Here is a 16143-nt window from a genome sequence, read left to right as displayed (position 1 = left end):
GCATTAGAAGTCTATCTGTTTATCTACGAAAGTAGTAAGTTCTAGGTTTGGGGGGACCTGAAATTATAGGAAAATGATCTCAAAATTCCTGATCAAAGTGTCACAGGAGGATCTGAAGAATATCCTGGGACATTCTCTTTGTTTACAAGACAAGGAGTTGGGGCCTGAGCTTAAAGTCACATGCTGGAGTTGCAAGGCAGGTATGAAATGCAGACTCAGGTCTAATGCATATGTATCCGCTCTACCATATGGCATCCTTCCCCTCTGCTGCCCATGCCATCAGCACTAATGGAACCACCTGTCCTGTCACTGTTCCCTGGGAGTTAACGAAGGTCTTACATCCCCACTAACTTTTGAAACGTCTACTTTCCCTTCCATGGGTCCTCTCATATTTCCTCCTCAGCTTCCTGGTCAGCACTGGGAACTAATGGACCTGTCCTCTACACTTCTGCAATGACCAATGGAATGGGTGAGTACCTGACTGCACAAGTCCTTATCATCAGCACTGCTGTGGTCTGTTAGCTTAGATGCCAATGTTTTCTCTCATAAACTACAACCACCATGACTCTAGGGGATGAGGGTGTGGAGGACAACTTCTACAGCTAGCCAGCTCCATAGGTCATTTGCTGCATGTTCTGTGGCCCATGGCTTGCCTGGTGGCTCAGACCGTCAAGAATCTGCCTGCAATGCAGGAGACCCAGGTTCAATCCCTGGGTTTGGAAGATCCCCTGGAGAAGGAAATGGCAACCCACTCTAGTATTCTTGCCTGGAGAATTCCATGGACAGAGAAGCCTAGCGGGCCACAGTCCATGGGTTCGCGAAGAGTTGGACACAACTAAGCAAGTAATACTCTGTGGCCCACAGTCACACGAGCCAGTGTACAGGAACTGAAAAGGCAAAATGAGACCGCAGCCTGGGGATGGGAGGAATGCTGCCCCTCGCCAACCATCTCTGCCACGGGAGGTTGATGACAGATGCTGAACACACAACTCTGGCTGGATGCCAAACATCTGGACTCAAAATCAAGCAACCATGTAATTCCAATCAAAGAAAATCTAATCAACAAATATTTCCAGTGCCTACTATGTGCATCTAGACAGCTGTGGTTTAAATGAAAGACATTTAAGTCCTACTCAAGCCCCAAATTCCACTGTTCTCTGTTCCAGATGCCTGATCCTGTATTAATCAAACATTCATGTTTTAAATCAAGCACCTGTTGGTATATGTTGATGTGCAGGCAAAACCAAGAGTTTGGAATTATTTCTCATCCCCTTTGCTGGTACCCTTGTCAAGCTCCTTAGATGGAGGCTGAGAAGAATTTACCCCAAACCCCCTACCATTTCTAGCACTTCTATGCTTTGCTGCCTACTGTTCCATCAGCATGCAGCCGGGCTAGGGGGGCCATGCTGCCTCCCACTTTTCCAGGGAGATATTCAGGTGAGAACACCACCAGAGGCAATATCTTTCTGAAATCAGTGTTCAGTTGCCTCGAGGCTCACACACACTCAATGCCATGAGGGAACCCGGTGCATAATCTGGCATCTGCAGTGCTCTAAGAACAAAGGATATAATATCCCTTTGTTTCTGGACACCCTAAAGTGACAATGACATCTTGGTTGACAATTATGATTCCATATTCTTTTGTAAATCGAGTTATTTCTGAAAGAACTTAAAAGAGGTGAATGAACATTCAGTTGCTTTCTATCTGGCATTTCTCCCATGAGGACTGCCAGAGCTTTTACTGATAATCCCACCAAGCATTGTGGTCATGAAATGAACCAAGTCTAGGGATTTGCTTCCAGCTTGCTTTAGGCCTTTCACTGTTCTCACTCTTCACTAAGAAGAAACAGCTACTGAGGGAAAGGTGGGAGCACCTCTCCGTATGTGATAGTGGTCTCTGATTTGTCAAAGTCCCCTAGCTGTTGTCAGGCAGGTTCTGCACACACTTCAAATAGCAGCATGATTGTGCTCATCTTTCCTATTTCCACAATGGCCTCTAAGTTTCTCAAAGTCAACTGAGGTCTCACACCTCAGGACACCAAAGACAAGAGTGGGCACAATAACCATGATATGATGTTTACAGACAGGGAAAGAGCAGACCACTAAGGCCAGACTCACTTGTAACCTTCCTACAGGAGATAGAGGTGGGAGACTCTGGAAATGTGGGTCTCCACACCCTCGGTGTTGTGGCCACCTCCTCAGAAGTGTGAAATAGAGGACCCTCTGGTCATTTACATTTTACACCTCTGCTGCCCACTACAGAGGGTAGTTTCTGCAGCCAGTCTGCTCAGGGAGCCACTGGGCTTCCTCACTGTCCATGCTCAGCTAGTCAAGGGAAAGAACATTAAGGGTGCTTTCCTCCCAGGCCTGAACAACATAGAAGAAAGTTTAGAAGTTCCATATCTGTGGGGCAATGCTGTTCTAGACAGTGCTTTGGATGATTTCAAATAAGCCATCCTGCTGAGCAGATGTACCTACAGCCAGGCGGTGGTGAGTAGAGCCTATGCCAGATTTTGATCCTGATGCCTTGCTCCCTTGGTTTATAGAAAGCCTGCAGTACTTTCTCATCCTTAAACTCACGACCTAGATCAGGTTTTGAATGGTCTATCTCCTATACTCTGAGTCCCACTCTGATGTCCCTAACTCTACAAAACCCCTTTGGTTCTATTCAAGAAGAAAGTTCGCAAGACAGCTTCCTCAAGAACAAAAGTTTCAACTCAAAAGTCTCAGCTCCTTTTATCCTCTCAACCCCACCCCCAGCACCGTGATGACCTCACAGGTGAGCAAGAGGCTGTAAGAGGTGGAGAGGGCATCCACACCTCCCTGTCTCCTTTTACCTCCTGCCAATACTCTGTACTCTCAACCTTGTTCCATCTTTCTCACTGGACTCTATTTCACTAGCTCTCCACTAACTTCTTTGTTACCAACTTGATGCATGTGCCCAGAAGAGAAGGACAGAAATTCCAAAGTCACCGCTTATCCCCTCCCAATGCCAACCCCCTTATGGAATTCTGTGACCCAAAGACGACCCTAGCCTACATACTGGATTTTTTTTTTTTTTTCACACTGTAAAAGAACTATTTCTGCAAAGAATTTTGAAGTTGTCATTTTCATTTTAAAAATAAGATGATAAAACACACACACACAAGCCATTATTTGTAAAATGACTGCAGATGATGAAGAGGAATGCATATCAATACACACACGCATACAGATGAGTGAGTGAGCACATGTGTATATATGTATCTACTCGGGGGCCAGAAGGAGCCTCTCAGATGAAGAGAGTGACTGAATACTACAGAAAATGACAGGAATCAAGAGTGTTTTCAAATTTCTTCTAGTTTTTCCTTCCACCAGTCCCTCCAAATTAAAAAAGAAAAAAGTTTTTGTGGGAATTCCATTTAAATTTGATATCTAAATGAGCTTCAAAGCAGTCACATGCATGGCAGAAATGCAGGGGTTACAAAGCAGGGTCTCACTGTGGTATGAGAATGATTGCTAGCTAGAAAGGGAGATTTTCTAGTTCTCCTCTGGTATTGCTTAGCTAAATAAACTCTGACACCTCTGCGCCTCAATGCTTGATATCTTAGATTCTTTCCAGAGCTTACTAGTGTTCCGTGGTTATATTATTTAAAAATTATGTGGATATTTGGAATAATGATTACCATGTCTATGACGACCACCACTGCCACCACCATTGGCCTCCTGACTTCTCTTCTTTCTAGACCAATCTGCAATTGCCTAGTTATACCTGTACCTTAAGTGAACAAATAATAGATTTCTTCATTTTGCAAAGAAGACTACAGACAGAATTTTCAGTGACTCTATGGAGGAGCCTGGTGGGCTGCAGTCCACGGGGTCGCTAAGAGTCAGACACGACTGAGCGACTTCACTTTCACTTTTCACTTTCATGCATTGGAGAAGGAAATGGCAACCTATTCCAGTGTTCTCGCCTGGAGAATCCCAGGGACGGAGGAGCCTGGTGGGCTGCCGTCTATGGGGTCGCACAGAGTCGGACACGACTGAAGCGACTTATAAGCAGCAGCAGCAGCAGCAGCTACCACTATATCTGGGTAGTGCCAAGTTCAGACTTCATGAGAGCCAAAGAGCCCAAGGCAACACTATCTCAACACTATCTCAATAATGGAAGACCCTCCTAATTGGCTTTCCAACACAGCTGTCAAAGGGAGTAATGGAAATGCCAAGAAAATTTGATCTTCAGAGAGCTTGGACTCTGCTTAGGATCATGAGCTTGGGCCAGGTTCAGACTTCTCAAATGCTACTCCAAATTCTCCCTAACCCAGGGATTTGGGGCTACTCAAATGCTAACTCAGTGTTCCTTCCTGTCACAATCAGCATTCAGGCAATTCTTTACACTGTAAACAGCTTATGAAGTTGGATTCTGTCATTCCTCCACTACACAAAAGAATTAAACTCCTCAACCCAAAGGTATCTTGGGTAAGTTCATCTTCTTCTATTTTTTAAAAATATAGGATGCTTCAAGAATTTGCACATCATCCTTGGCCAAAAGCCATGATAATCTTTTCTGTGTCATTCCACTTTTACTATATGCATTGTTGAAGCAAGCATGGGAAGGTCTTTCTGAGAGATGGAATGGTTAAGTGGTAAAAATCACAGGTTTTGGAATCACACAGGCCAGCGTAACTTCAAAAATCTCGGTTAAGAGAAGGTAGCATCTGAGAATTAGCCGTGTGTGTTCTGTGTAGGGATTATTCATCCCTTACCTCATCAGTTACAGTTGTTGGCACAAAGTGTGCACTCAATAAATATTTATTGAACTAAATTATCTATCCTCATATTGAACAAATTTACTTTCACTTAAAGTGGGCTCCACAATCTCTTGGCAACCTAATTCTATGTTCCCTGCAGTTTCTTTAAGGATGAATTCTGGGTTTGGGATATTGATGTCTTTGTCCCACCTCATCCATAAAGTCTTCCCTGACAACTCTAGCCTACCTACTCTCCTTTTTCTGACTGCCTGTTGTACTTAGTCCAGGTTCTAGTCACTTTGGCACACATGTGATATCTTATCTTGCCATGGAAAATGCGTTTCATAAACACATCATCCTTCCCAGGAGCCTATAAGTTCCTCAAGGGCAAAGGCCATATTTGGTATTGATTTTGTACGTCCCATGGCACACAATGCAATATAGAGCCCATAGCAGACTCTGAAAAAGGACCATTAAATTGAGTTGAATTTTAAGGACAGTTCTCCACTGTTAGTGAAGACTTTCTTTCAGAGAAGTATTGAAAGGCAGGATTGGCTATATTCATAGTTCATTTCACCAAGCTAAGCCCATAAGTCTCTACAGTTGATGTGCTAGTTAGGAAACAAAGAATCAAAAAGCAGCTGCTTACTTTCAACAAAGAAGAGATCGTATTTCAGCTGTGGATTGCAGGATTTCGTCTGTCAGTCACTCTTGACTCTTGGCCAAACCCTTTGGTGTTATCAGGAACAAAAAGCAACCCAGAGATATGTCAAATATCAATTTCCAATTACTTTCTTGAAACACATTTCTGCCACTTGGGAAAACTCCCAAGGGATCTGTAGCCCCTTATCAGCTTAGATTGGGTTTGTCTTTCAGTCAAACAGGTAACACTCAGCAATGCCCTGTTTAGCCTCGATATTATAGTGTCCTCCTCTGACACGCGGGTTCTCTTGCGAAGTCTTCAATATTAGCTTACTCTGTCATTGGAGACCTGGCCCCAGTATGGAAGGCCTGATATTATACCCTGAACCGAATGTGTCGGGGCAGAATGGGGATAATGCCAATCACTATGGCAAGCCATTGTCACTAAGGTTTCCCAAGACTTAATTTGTGTTGAGATGTTGGATGCAGGAACAAAGCCTCATGCAGGGCTTGTGTGTCTTCAGCTCGAGCCAAGCAGGGAAGAAACAAGAGAGTCTCTAAGTCTTCATTTTGATACTCAAAACACAGAACAACATTTCTACCCTCTCTGTCACAGAAGACAGGCCACAGACTAATTGAAAAAATCTTTGGTACTAGGGATGTTAAAACTGAGGATCTGCACAAAACCAGAAATCACATGTCCCCTTTATTACAAAGTAATGGAACAGAATTTGGAAAAACCAGGAAACATTTCTGGGTCCATAAATCAGCCCAGTTGGAGGGAAACGCAAATGGCCAGCACCTGGAATGAGCCTTGGTCTGGAGCAGGAGAGCAGCCTAAAGCCCTGAGCTGCGGGGCCAAGGCTCCAGACTGTGCACTGTGATTAATGACTTGAGTGAAAGGTCTCAGTTGAAGCTGAACAATTAACTTGTTCTCTCCACATCTCAGATCTCTCCACAGCATAACTACGTCTTCCCTGATTGTTCCTATTTACCAAAACGCAAGCCAGTCTGGGAAGCTTCGAACATGTCATCATCAGACTGTTTCTGACAATCGGAGAGCCCTGGTGTTTGTCAGGACTACTTTCGTCAAATCATCTGTTTCGACTCTGCATGCAAGCCTCAACCTTTCAGTTCCTTTTCAAGTTTAAGAACCATCCAAATGAGGCAATGGCATTGGCCTCGATCCGTAAAAAAAAAAAAAAAAAAAAAAGTCCGGAGCTCAGAGGTTTGCAAATGGACAGCATATGGCCTGGCTTGTTTCTGGTCACTCCTCAAAAAGTTCTTAGGGAATTGAATGTCCATGAGATTAATGGTTCCCTCCTGTCTTGCCTTTATCCTCTGGAATAGGTTTCTCTAATCTCTTTCAGATCCTCTAAAGCATTTACATTAAACCAATCACTCCTCCCGAAACTACAACAGAGATTCTGATAAGACCTGTTAGAACCAAGGAAGTCTCCAAACCTCTCCCTGTTTCTCCAGGAAGTAAATCTGTAGATGGGAAAGAAAAGCAGGTAACCCCAGAATCTGATTCTGAATGTTTTAATACAAGTACCTAAGAGGGGTACCCCCATAGAATCCAGTTTCCTCATTTGATCTTCCAAATGCACCCCCCATTAGGTAGGATTGCAATAGTACTCAGCGTGTTGCCTAACAACATCCACCCCATGGACCTGCCACAGGGCTGACCCCACTTCCCCTTTAGCCAATCCCATTTCCCTCAGTAAAGGCACCCTGTCTCCAGGAGACATCAAAAACAATAACACTAATAACAGAAGTGTCATCAGCCACAATAATAGCATACATGTATAGAGCGCTTACAATGGGCCAGAAACTCTTTAAAATAGTCTATTTATACCAGCTCACACTGTCCTCACAACAACCTTACTAATGTAGGTATTATTATTATACCTATATTACAGAGAGGGAGATACAGATTACCTTGCCCAAGGTCAAAAAGCCATTAAGTGGTAAAGTGAGGATTCAGACACTGGTCTCATTCTTAAAACTATCCTATGGTGCAGCTACATTCTCTAGAGCTGTGTCCCCAGATACCACTGTAGATGAGGTTAGCAAAGCAATCCTTCTAGAACGACATTCCTGAGCAGTCAGGCCTGGTGAATCCTGTTTCTGTTACTCAGTGAGTAACCTCCAAAGAGTTCTGAGTCTCTGAGCCCTTGTTGGTCTCATCTGTGAAACTGGCATGATACAAAGAGCTGCCGTGTAGGGTTTCAGTGAGGTTGGTGAGATAATGCTATACAGGACCTAGCACTGTACCTAAACATGGCAGCTAAATAAAATGGAAGCTACAGAAATGCTTATCACTAATCAGATCAGCTCATACTGACTAAAGGAGCTGGAGAAGATGAGACAGAAATAAGCACAGCTTGGAATGTGAATATGAAATGCAGGTCAAAGTGGTAACCCCAAAGAGACTAGGAAACTAACAAGTACTGATGAGGAATATCTACCTTCTTGGTCTGACTCAATTTATGTAGCCTCTGGCTTGGCTTATTCCCATGAATGAAAAAATTCTAATTTTAAAATACATACAACATTAAGAAGGAATGAACACATGTCCAGACTGGGATAATTAGAATATTCTCCCTGAAATCCCTAGTCCAAAGGAAGAGCAAGGCCTCCTGCATGGCCCGTGTGGCTGCCCCAGAGTCAAGCTTGGAGCTCCATCCTTCATTGCACATTTCCTACATGTTCCTGCCGACCCCTGACACATCACATTCTTTGCATCAATAAGGACTGGTGCCAGAACACACTAAATTGCCTTTGACTACATTTAACTGATCTAGTATTTTTTTATGATTCTTTCTTGTTGCACCATTTTTCACTTTTGACTTTACAATTCTCTGCTGACTTTAAATAAAGCTTTTGCCAGACTACCCAAGGTGGTTTTTAATAGAGATTTAGGGGCTAGGTTGTGTTGTGGTTTGGATTCAGATTCTCCTGCAGCAATAAGGGGAAATTAACTAGGTGGTTTCAACTCAAGTGCCCATTTATACTCAGAATGGACAGAGAGCTTATCTTCTTCCAAGCCTTGTAATCATGACACTACAAAGTGATATTCAAGAAAGACAAAAAATTAGGTAGCAATAGCTTCCACACCACAAAACCACTGCACAGTGCCCCTGTAAACCCAGATGGCTGGAATAATATACAGGCAGCCCAGGATCACTTGCTGAGTGACAGGAAGAAATCTGACCACACTGCGTCCTCTGCCAAAGATGATGCTTGTTCTCCTTAAGATGGGGAACTCAAATGACCCTACAGGAGTTACACGAGCTTGCCTCCTGTCACTGCTTCCTCCTCTGTGCTATCCCTGGGCCCCGCTGCCTTCTGCCTAGAGGAAACACTGGGAGCCAGCAGGCCTTCAGTCACTAAAAAGGCAACATGACTGGCAAAGACCCCCAATCGGATATGAAGTCAGTCCCCCAAACTAACATTTATTTTTCAGAGAAGAATTACCTTGAGTTAATTACCTCTTGAAAATATAAAATTGATAAGTCAGTAAGAGTTTGCTTTTGTCTCATTAGTCATTATTACCCAATGCCTGCTCCATTACAAATGAAGAGGAAAAAAACATATGTTAAGTATTGAGAACAACAGCTTTAAAAATATCTGTGTACTCCTCATCAAGTTTAGAGATAAATACATCTCTTGGGTTGTTTTTGTCTTTGCCTCTACCTACCACTGATGGTAAATGCAACTGAATTTGGGTTTTTAATTCCAGTAGTTTTCTTCATAGCTTTGCCACTTCTATAAGGACTCTTAAAATAATGTTTTAATTTGCATTTTTGAACTTTATGACAGTACACCGTATCATTCAGTGAGGTTTTTTTCTCCCAATTTTGTGCATTCATCCATGCTGAATGTTACTCGACTTTACTTAATGAACCATTCGGGCTGTTTCCAGTTTTATTGTCTTGTGTTTTGTTTTCCTACTACAGAAAATGCTATGCATATAGGTCACATTGATTTGAACGTGTACAGTAACTTTTCCTAGGTTAGAACTTGGGGAGCAGAACTGTTGGATCTTAAGAGTTTGCATATATTCAAATTCACCAGATAATAACAAATTGTTTTGCAAAGTAGATACACTGACTCACACTCCCACAAAAATAACTTGAGTTTCTGTTGCTCTACAAGTTTACAGCAGTTGGTATTACCAGGCTGTTTACATTTTGCTGAGCCAGTGAATACAAAATGTATCTTATAGTTTTAATTTACATTTCCAAATTTAATTTTTTCTAATTATTAAGCAATTATTGGATAGTTTGAAAATTCTTTGTTCAAAATAACCATGAAATGCAGTGTTTGTAAAGGATAGCTGAGATGCTATGGCTACAGAGAAAGACACGGTGTACCTAGATATAGAGGAGTCAATACCTCTCTGTCTATATCTGCCATTCACACTTAAAGCTACAGTCCATGGGCTAAATCCGTCCTGTCACTTACTTTAGAAAACACAGTTTTACTGGGACACAGCCACGCTTGTTTCCTTACATACTGCCTACAAATACTTTCATTCTACAATGGCAGACAAAGCTGAGTAGTTACAGCAAAGACCATCCGGCCTCCAAAGCCTAAAACACTTATTACAGCAAAAGTTTGCCAACCCATAACGTAGAGCATCTCTATTTGCAGGGACAGACACCTTCGACACCAGATACATACCCTTGAATCTGTTTCTCCCAAACGCCCTTCCTCAGAAATGGCTTCATCTTCCGCAAAAGTACTCAGGCCAGAAACCTGGTCATCTCACACTCTTCCCTCTCACTCACCACTTAGGAATAGCTAGTGGATACCACTCACGTGCTCAACTTTCCCAACACCATTTCTGTGAAGATCTCTTCTCTACACCCACGGCCAGTCCTTTGCTCAAGCCTTACAATGACTCAGGCCACCCTCCATCTCATGACCAAGCCCTTTGTGTGCCTCAGTTTCACAGCACTTGTATACTTCATTGCATTTTGTCTGCTGTCTCCACCTAAACTGTAAGTTCCTTGAAAAAAAAAAAAAAGGTACCCTTGTCATTTCTGCACATAGTACAGTGCCTTGCACAGCAAATCCTTCATAATAACTGAATCTCCTACAGGCTTCCTAGTCCTCAGAAACCACTGGGGGCCTGACAAGAGAAGGTACTTGTGACTGCCATAACCCCTGGTCAGCAGGGTTTGGAAACAGTCCCTGCTCTCTTAAATCTCCTGGCTGAGAGGACCTGTGAAAAGAGACTCCTTGTCGGTATAATTTAATGTAGTGGTCCTCCAGTTGCTGTGTACTGATGAGTCATGTCGGTATCATTTAACATAGGGGTCCTCCAATTGCTGTGTACTGATGAGTCATCAGAGCTCATTAATAATAACAGAAGCCAGAGTGTCAACCCAGGCTCACTGAGTCAGAATCCCTGAAACACGTTCAAACATCTTTACCTTACGGACATTCCCTAGGAGGTTCTTACATAGGCTTGAGAGGAACATATCTATAAGGAAGGCTTCCTGAAAACACTCCCTTAGTTCTACCCCATCCTACCACATTGTAGGTAAAGGATGGCAACAGTATATAGGACTCCTCCCCAAACCCTTTTGTTTGTGTATTGGAGCTTCCCTAAGCTTCTCCACTCCTCCACGCTCCTCCACTAGCTCAGAAGGAGCCTGATTTGAGGGGATAATTAATTGTATCCTTTTCGCAGGACTGAATTCTGGTTTTCATTGAATGGGCTGCATTCCTGGTTAATGATAAGGTCCACTCCCTACATGGAGCGTTTTTACTGCTCAACACACCTAAAGTCAAGACTCTCTTGTTATATCCTGGTACCACTCCCTTTCACGTACCATCCCTTCTGGTACCTGCCTGCAAGAAGAGGCATGCAAACATTTGTACCGTGTATATAAGAATGCTTATTTTAATTTTTACTGCACTCTTCATTTTCAACATATTACAGATCATTTAATAAGTAAAAACAAATGTTAATAAGAGGGTTAGACTAACGACAATACCAATAAGATGCTGTTAGTATTTATTAGAGGTTTTTCTTATTAGGCTGAATTTTTTCCTAAATTGCATATGACCCATTATCATTATGCTTGGTGGATAATATAACAAAACAAAATTACCAGTCCATTTTACTCAAGGAGAAAGTCTAAGGTTCCTTGGGTTTTATAACACCAAGCATAGCACAAATTTAAGGAATTTTTCCAGTGCTGCACTTGGTGATTTTTAGGAGTCTATTTCCCCCAGAGGCATGTAAGTACTAAAATTGCATTGGATTGCGTTTTGCTCTCAGCGGGTGAGAAAGTGCATAGTCAATGGGTTATTTGCCATTCTTTATTTCCATTTTATGCAGTCACACAGAGGTATCTCTCAGGTGGTTGTTGAAGTTTACTAGACACTCAGGAGCCATCTCCTGCTTTCTCTAAATGGCATTTATAATCTATAACGAAAGGGGTCATCTATGAAGCCGTTGGTGCGGTATACTTACACTCTGCTTGTATAGGTCAGGTTACAGAGCTCAGATCCTTTGCTATGAGAGTTCAACAGAGGGAAAATTGCATCACATATCTAAACAATATTTATAGAACGACAAACAGCAAAACAAGGTCTAACACAAGTGCTGAAAAGGACAGAACATAGTAGACATGGAATCAGTATATAGGGGATAAAGACCTTCAGAGTACACAGGTTCATAGTAACAAAGGGGCTACGAAAAAATCACCCCAGCCATTGTGTTGAACCTTTATCTGTATTAAAAGCACTACATTCTGTAAATGCAGTATTGCTCTGCTTTCTTTCAATTGGATATCTCCAATTAACCATCATTTTCATGCTTCACTACTACTCTGATAATTGATGCTCATCACAGGATGTCTGAAATACTGAAAAAGTCAGAAGTGCTTTCTTGAACCATCAAGACACAGATTAAAATGCATTCAGTGTGGTTATTCTGTAAAGTGTATTTTACTGGGGGGAAGCATGGAACGGAAGAAAGAACATAGGCTTCGGGGGCAGACCTGGTTTGGATTTCATGAAGGACACTTATTAACACTGGGACCTTTGGTAAACTACACAGTATCTCTCTAAGCTTCAATTTCCTCATATATAAAATGGGAATAATATCCAGCTTTAGGAGACATTTCCATCATTAAATGAGACCACAAACACATGGAAAACACCAACACGGTCCCTGGCTTTAAAGAAATCACTCAATCGGAGCTCTTAATGTGGACATTTCACTTCCCATTCTCAATAATCAGTAAGCTATGCAAGATGCATGGACCTCTTTATTTTTTTCTATACATCTCTCTGTCTGAATATTTAATTCATATGAACAGCTCATTCTCCCAAAGTGGCAGAGTACAGACAGTTTAGAATGGCTTCCCAACACTGGATTATTTACATTTGAATAAAAGCAACGTTTTCTCTTTTTTTTATTTTCTATTTTTAGACTTTACTTTTTTATTTATTTTATTTTATTTTTTATTTTATTTTACAATACTGTATTGGTTTTGCCATACATTGACATGAATCCGCCACGGGTGTACATGAGTTCCCAATCCTGAGCCCCCCTCCCACCTCCCACCCCATATCATTTCTCTGGGTTATCCCAGTGCACCAGCTCCAAGCATCCAGTATCATGCATAGAACCTAGACTGGCAATTCGTTTCTTACATGATAGTATACATGTTTTAATGCCATTCTCCCAAATCATCCCACCCTCTCCCTCTCCGAGAGTCCAAAAGTCTGTTCTATATATCTGTGTCTCTTTTGCTATCTTGCATACAGGGTTATCATTACCATCTTTCTAAATTTCATATATATGTATTAGTATACTGTGTTGGTGTTTTTCTTTCTGGCTTACTTCACTCTGTATAATCAGCTCCAGTTTCATCCACCTCATTAGAACTGATTCAAATGTATTCTTTTTAATAGTTGAGTAATATTCCATTGTGTATATGTACCACAGCTTTCTTATCCATTCATCTGCTGATGGACATCTAGGTTGCTTCCATGTCCTGGCTATGATAAACTGTGCTGCGATGAACATTGGGGTACACGTGTCTCTTTCAATTCTGGTTTCCTCGGTGTGTATGCCCAGCAGTGGGATTGCTGGGTCATAAGGCAGTTCAATTTCCAGTTTTTTAAGGAATCTCCACACTGTTCTCCATAGTGGCTGTACTAGTTTGCATTCCCACCAACAGTGTAAGAGGGTTCCCTTTTCTCCACACCCTCTCCAGCATTTATTGCTTGTAGACTTTTGGATCGCAGCCATTCTGACTGGTGTGAAATGGCATCTCATTGTGGTCTTGATTTGCATTTCTCTGATAATGAGTGATGTTGAGCATCTTTTCATGTGTTTGTGAGCCATCTGTATGACTTCTCTGGAGAAATGTCTATTTAGTTCTTTGGCCCATTTTTTGATTGGGTCGTTTATTTTTCTGGAATTGAGCTGCATAAGTTGCTGAATAAAAGCAACATTTTCAAAGAAACTATTTATCACTGGCCTTGGGGAAATAAAATTTTAAGTCTCCAAAATGGTAAAAAATTACTCAAAGCTTCCATCTTCTTTGGATCCTTTATTATTTTCATTTTTATTATTACTACTTTTAAAATTATTTTATTTCATTATTTTACATGAGTAAATACTAGCATATTGCAATAAAAATTCAGATACTGAAAAAGCTAGTTTTTTGGTCCTTCCACTCTTTTGCATTCTAATTTGGATTGTCCCCTGATTGTTGAAATAACTATTGTCTAAGTTTTTATGTCCATCCTTCCAAAACTGCTTCTACGCATTTATACACATATATGTGCTTGAGTATATGTGTGCATGATTTTGTGCTTTGAAATACAGAAATTTTGTCACAGTATACGAATATTTTGTACTCATATTGATTTTTGCTCAACTTTTAAAAATATTTTCATAATGTTCAATATCATGATTTACCTTACATTAACCATTCCATTCTTGATGGGAACATCAGAAAGTAGAAACAAACAAACAAAACAAAGCCAGTGACTTCTGTATATTAGCATTGTGCCGTGCTTAGTTGCTTAGTCACGTCTGACTCTTTTGTGACATCATGCACTGCAGCCTGCCAGGCTCCTCTGTCCATGGGGATTCTCCAGGTAAGAATACTGAAGTGGGTTGCCATGCCCTACTCCAGTGAATCTTGCCAACCCAGGTATTGAACCCGGGTCTCCCACATTGCAAGTGGATTCTTTACTATCTGACCCACCAGGAAAGTCCAAGAATACTGGAGTGGGTAACCTGTCCCTTCTCCAGGAGACCTTCCCAACCCAAGAATCTAACTGGGGTCTCCTGCATTGCAGGTCGATTCTTTACCAGTTGAGCTACCAGGGAAGCTCATATTAGCATTATATCTTACTTTATCACTGAATTCTCTCGTTAGTCCTTCAGTCAGTTTGCTTGCATTTCCAACTGTTAAAGCAAATAAAATCATCTATAAACATGACAGTTTTGCCATATGTTTTCCATTCTCATGCTTATTGTTTCTTTCTCTTGTTCAATTGCATTGGCTACTATATCCAGTAAAATAGTAAATAGTAGTGGTGATCATAGATATCTCATCCTTACTTTAATGAGAATACCTCTTATGTTCACCTATTAAGTTTGATGTTGGCTTTTGAGATAGATACAATTTATTATCTTTAGGAAATATACATCTATTTTTGTATCCCTTTCACCTTATAAAATTATGGCTTTCCTCTTTAGATCTATTAAAAAGATAAAATAAATGAATGGATATCCTAATATTGAAACTTCAATGCATACTTAGAATATATCTTCACTGATCATAATATTTTACTCTTCTGTTTATGTGGCTGGATTTTCTAATAATTATTTTATTTAGGCTTTTTTGCATCCATATTCATAACCCAGATGAAAAACAATTATTTTTCTTTTTAATTCTTATCAATTCTTCTATAAAGATTTTATGCTCTTTATAAAAATAATGTGAAAGTACTTATTTATCTATTCTCTGAAACAGTTTAAATAGAATTAGAATCATCACTGTGGTGTGGAGGAGCCAGCTTGCACTGACTCACAAGATCAGACTGTGTATATTTCTTCAAAGTCCACATTAAGTAATATCACATATGCAGCATAAAATCAGTCATGGTGGAAATATTCATGCCACAGAAACTGGCAGTCTACATATATGGGGGCATACCTCAATGGCCTAGTGGTTTTCCCCACTTTCTTCAATTTAACCCTGAATTTTGCAATAAGGAGCTCATGATCTGAGCCACAGTCAGCTCCAGATCTTGTTTTTGCTGACTGTATAGAGCTTCTCAATTTTCAGCTGCAAAGAATATAATCAATCTGATTTCAGTAATGGCCATCTAGTGATGTCCATTTGTAGAGTCATCTCTTGTGTTTTTGGAAGAGGGTGTTTGCTCTGACCAGTGCATTCTCTAAGCAAAACTCTGGTGGACTTTTCCCTGCTTCATTTTGTACTCCAAGGGCAAACTTACCTCTTACTCCAGGTATTGCTTGACTTCCTACTTTTGTATTCCAATCCTCTATGATGAGAAAGGATATCTTTCTCTTTTTTTTTTGGTGTTAGTTCTAGAAGGTCTTATAGGTCTTCATAGAACTGATGAACTTCAGCTTCTTCAGCATTAGTGGTTGTGGCATAGAATTGGACTACTGTGACGGGGAATGGTTTGCCTTGGAAATGAACCTAGATCACTCTGTTGTTTTTGAGAATGTACTCAAGTACTGCGTTTTGGACTC

General features: G+C 41.1%; 1 protein-coding gene and 1 non-coding gene across 8 annotated transcripts in view; both read right to left on the bottom strand.

Annotated features, from left to right (window-relative positions):
- Positions 1–16143, bottom strand: part of LRMDA (leucine rich melanocyte differentiation associated) — a 1405312-nt gene that overhangs the window by 409534 nt on the left and 979635 nt on the right. The gene's annotated exons all lie outside the window — the stretch shown is intronic.
- Positions 4484–4588, bottom strand: LOC138430640 (U6 spliceosomal RNA). Its single transcript, XR_011253323.1, has one exon. It is a non-coding gene; the product is annotated as a U6 spliceosomal RNA (small nuclear RNA).

The sequence above is a fragment of the Ovis canadensis genome, chromosome 25 (assembly GCF_042477335.2).
Source record: "Ovis canadensis isolate MfBH-ARS-UI-01 breed Bighorn chromosome 25, ARS-UI_OviCan_v2, whole genome shotgun sequence".
Lineage (NCBI taxonomy): Eukaryota > Metazoa > Chordata > Mammalia > Artiodactyla > Bovidae > Ovis > Ovis canadensis.
This window is presented reverse-complemented; position numbering and strand designations above follow the sequence as displayed.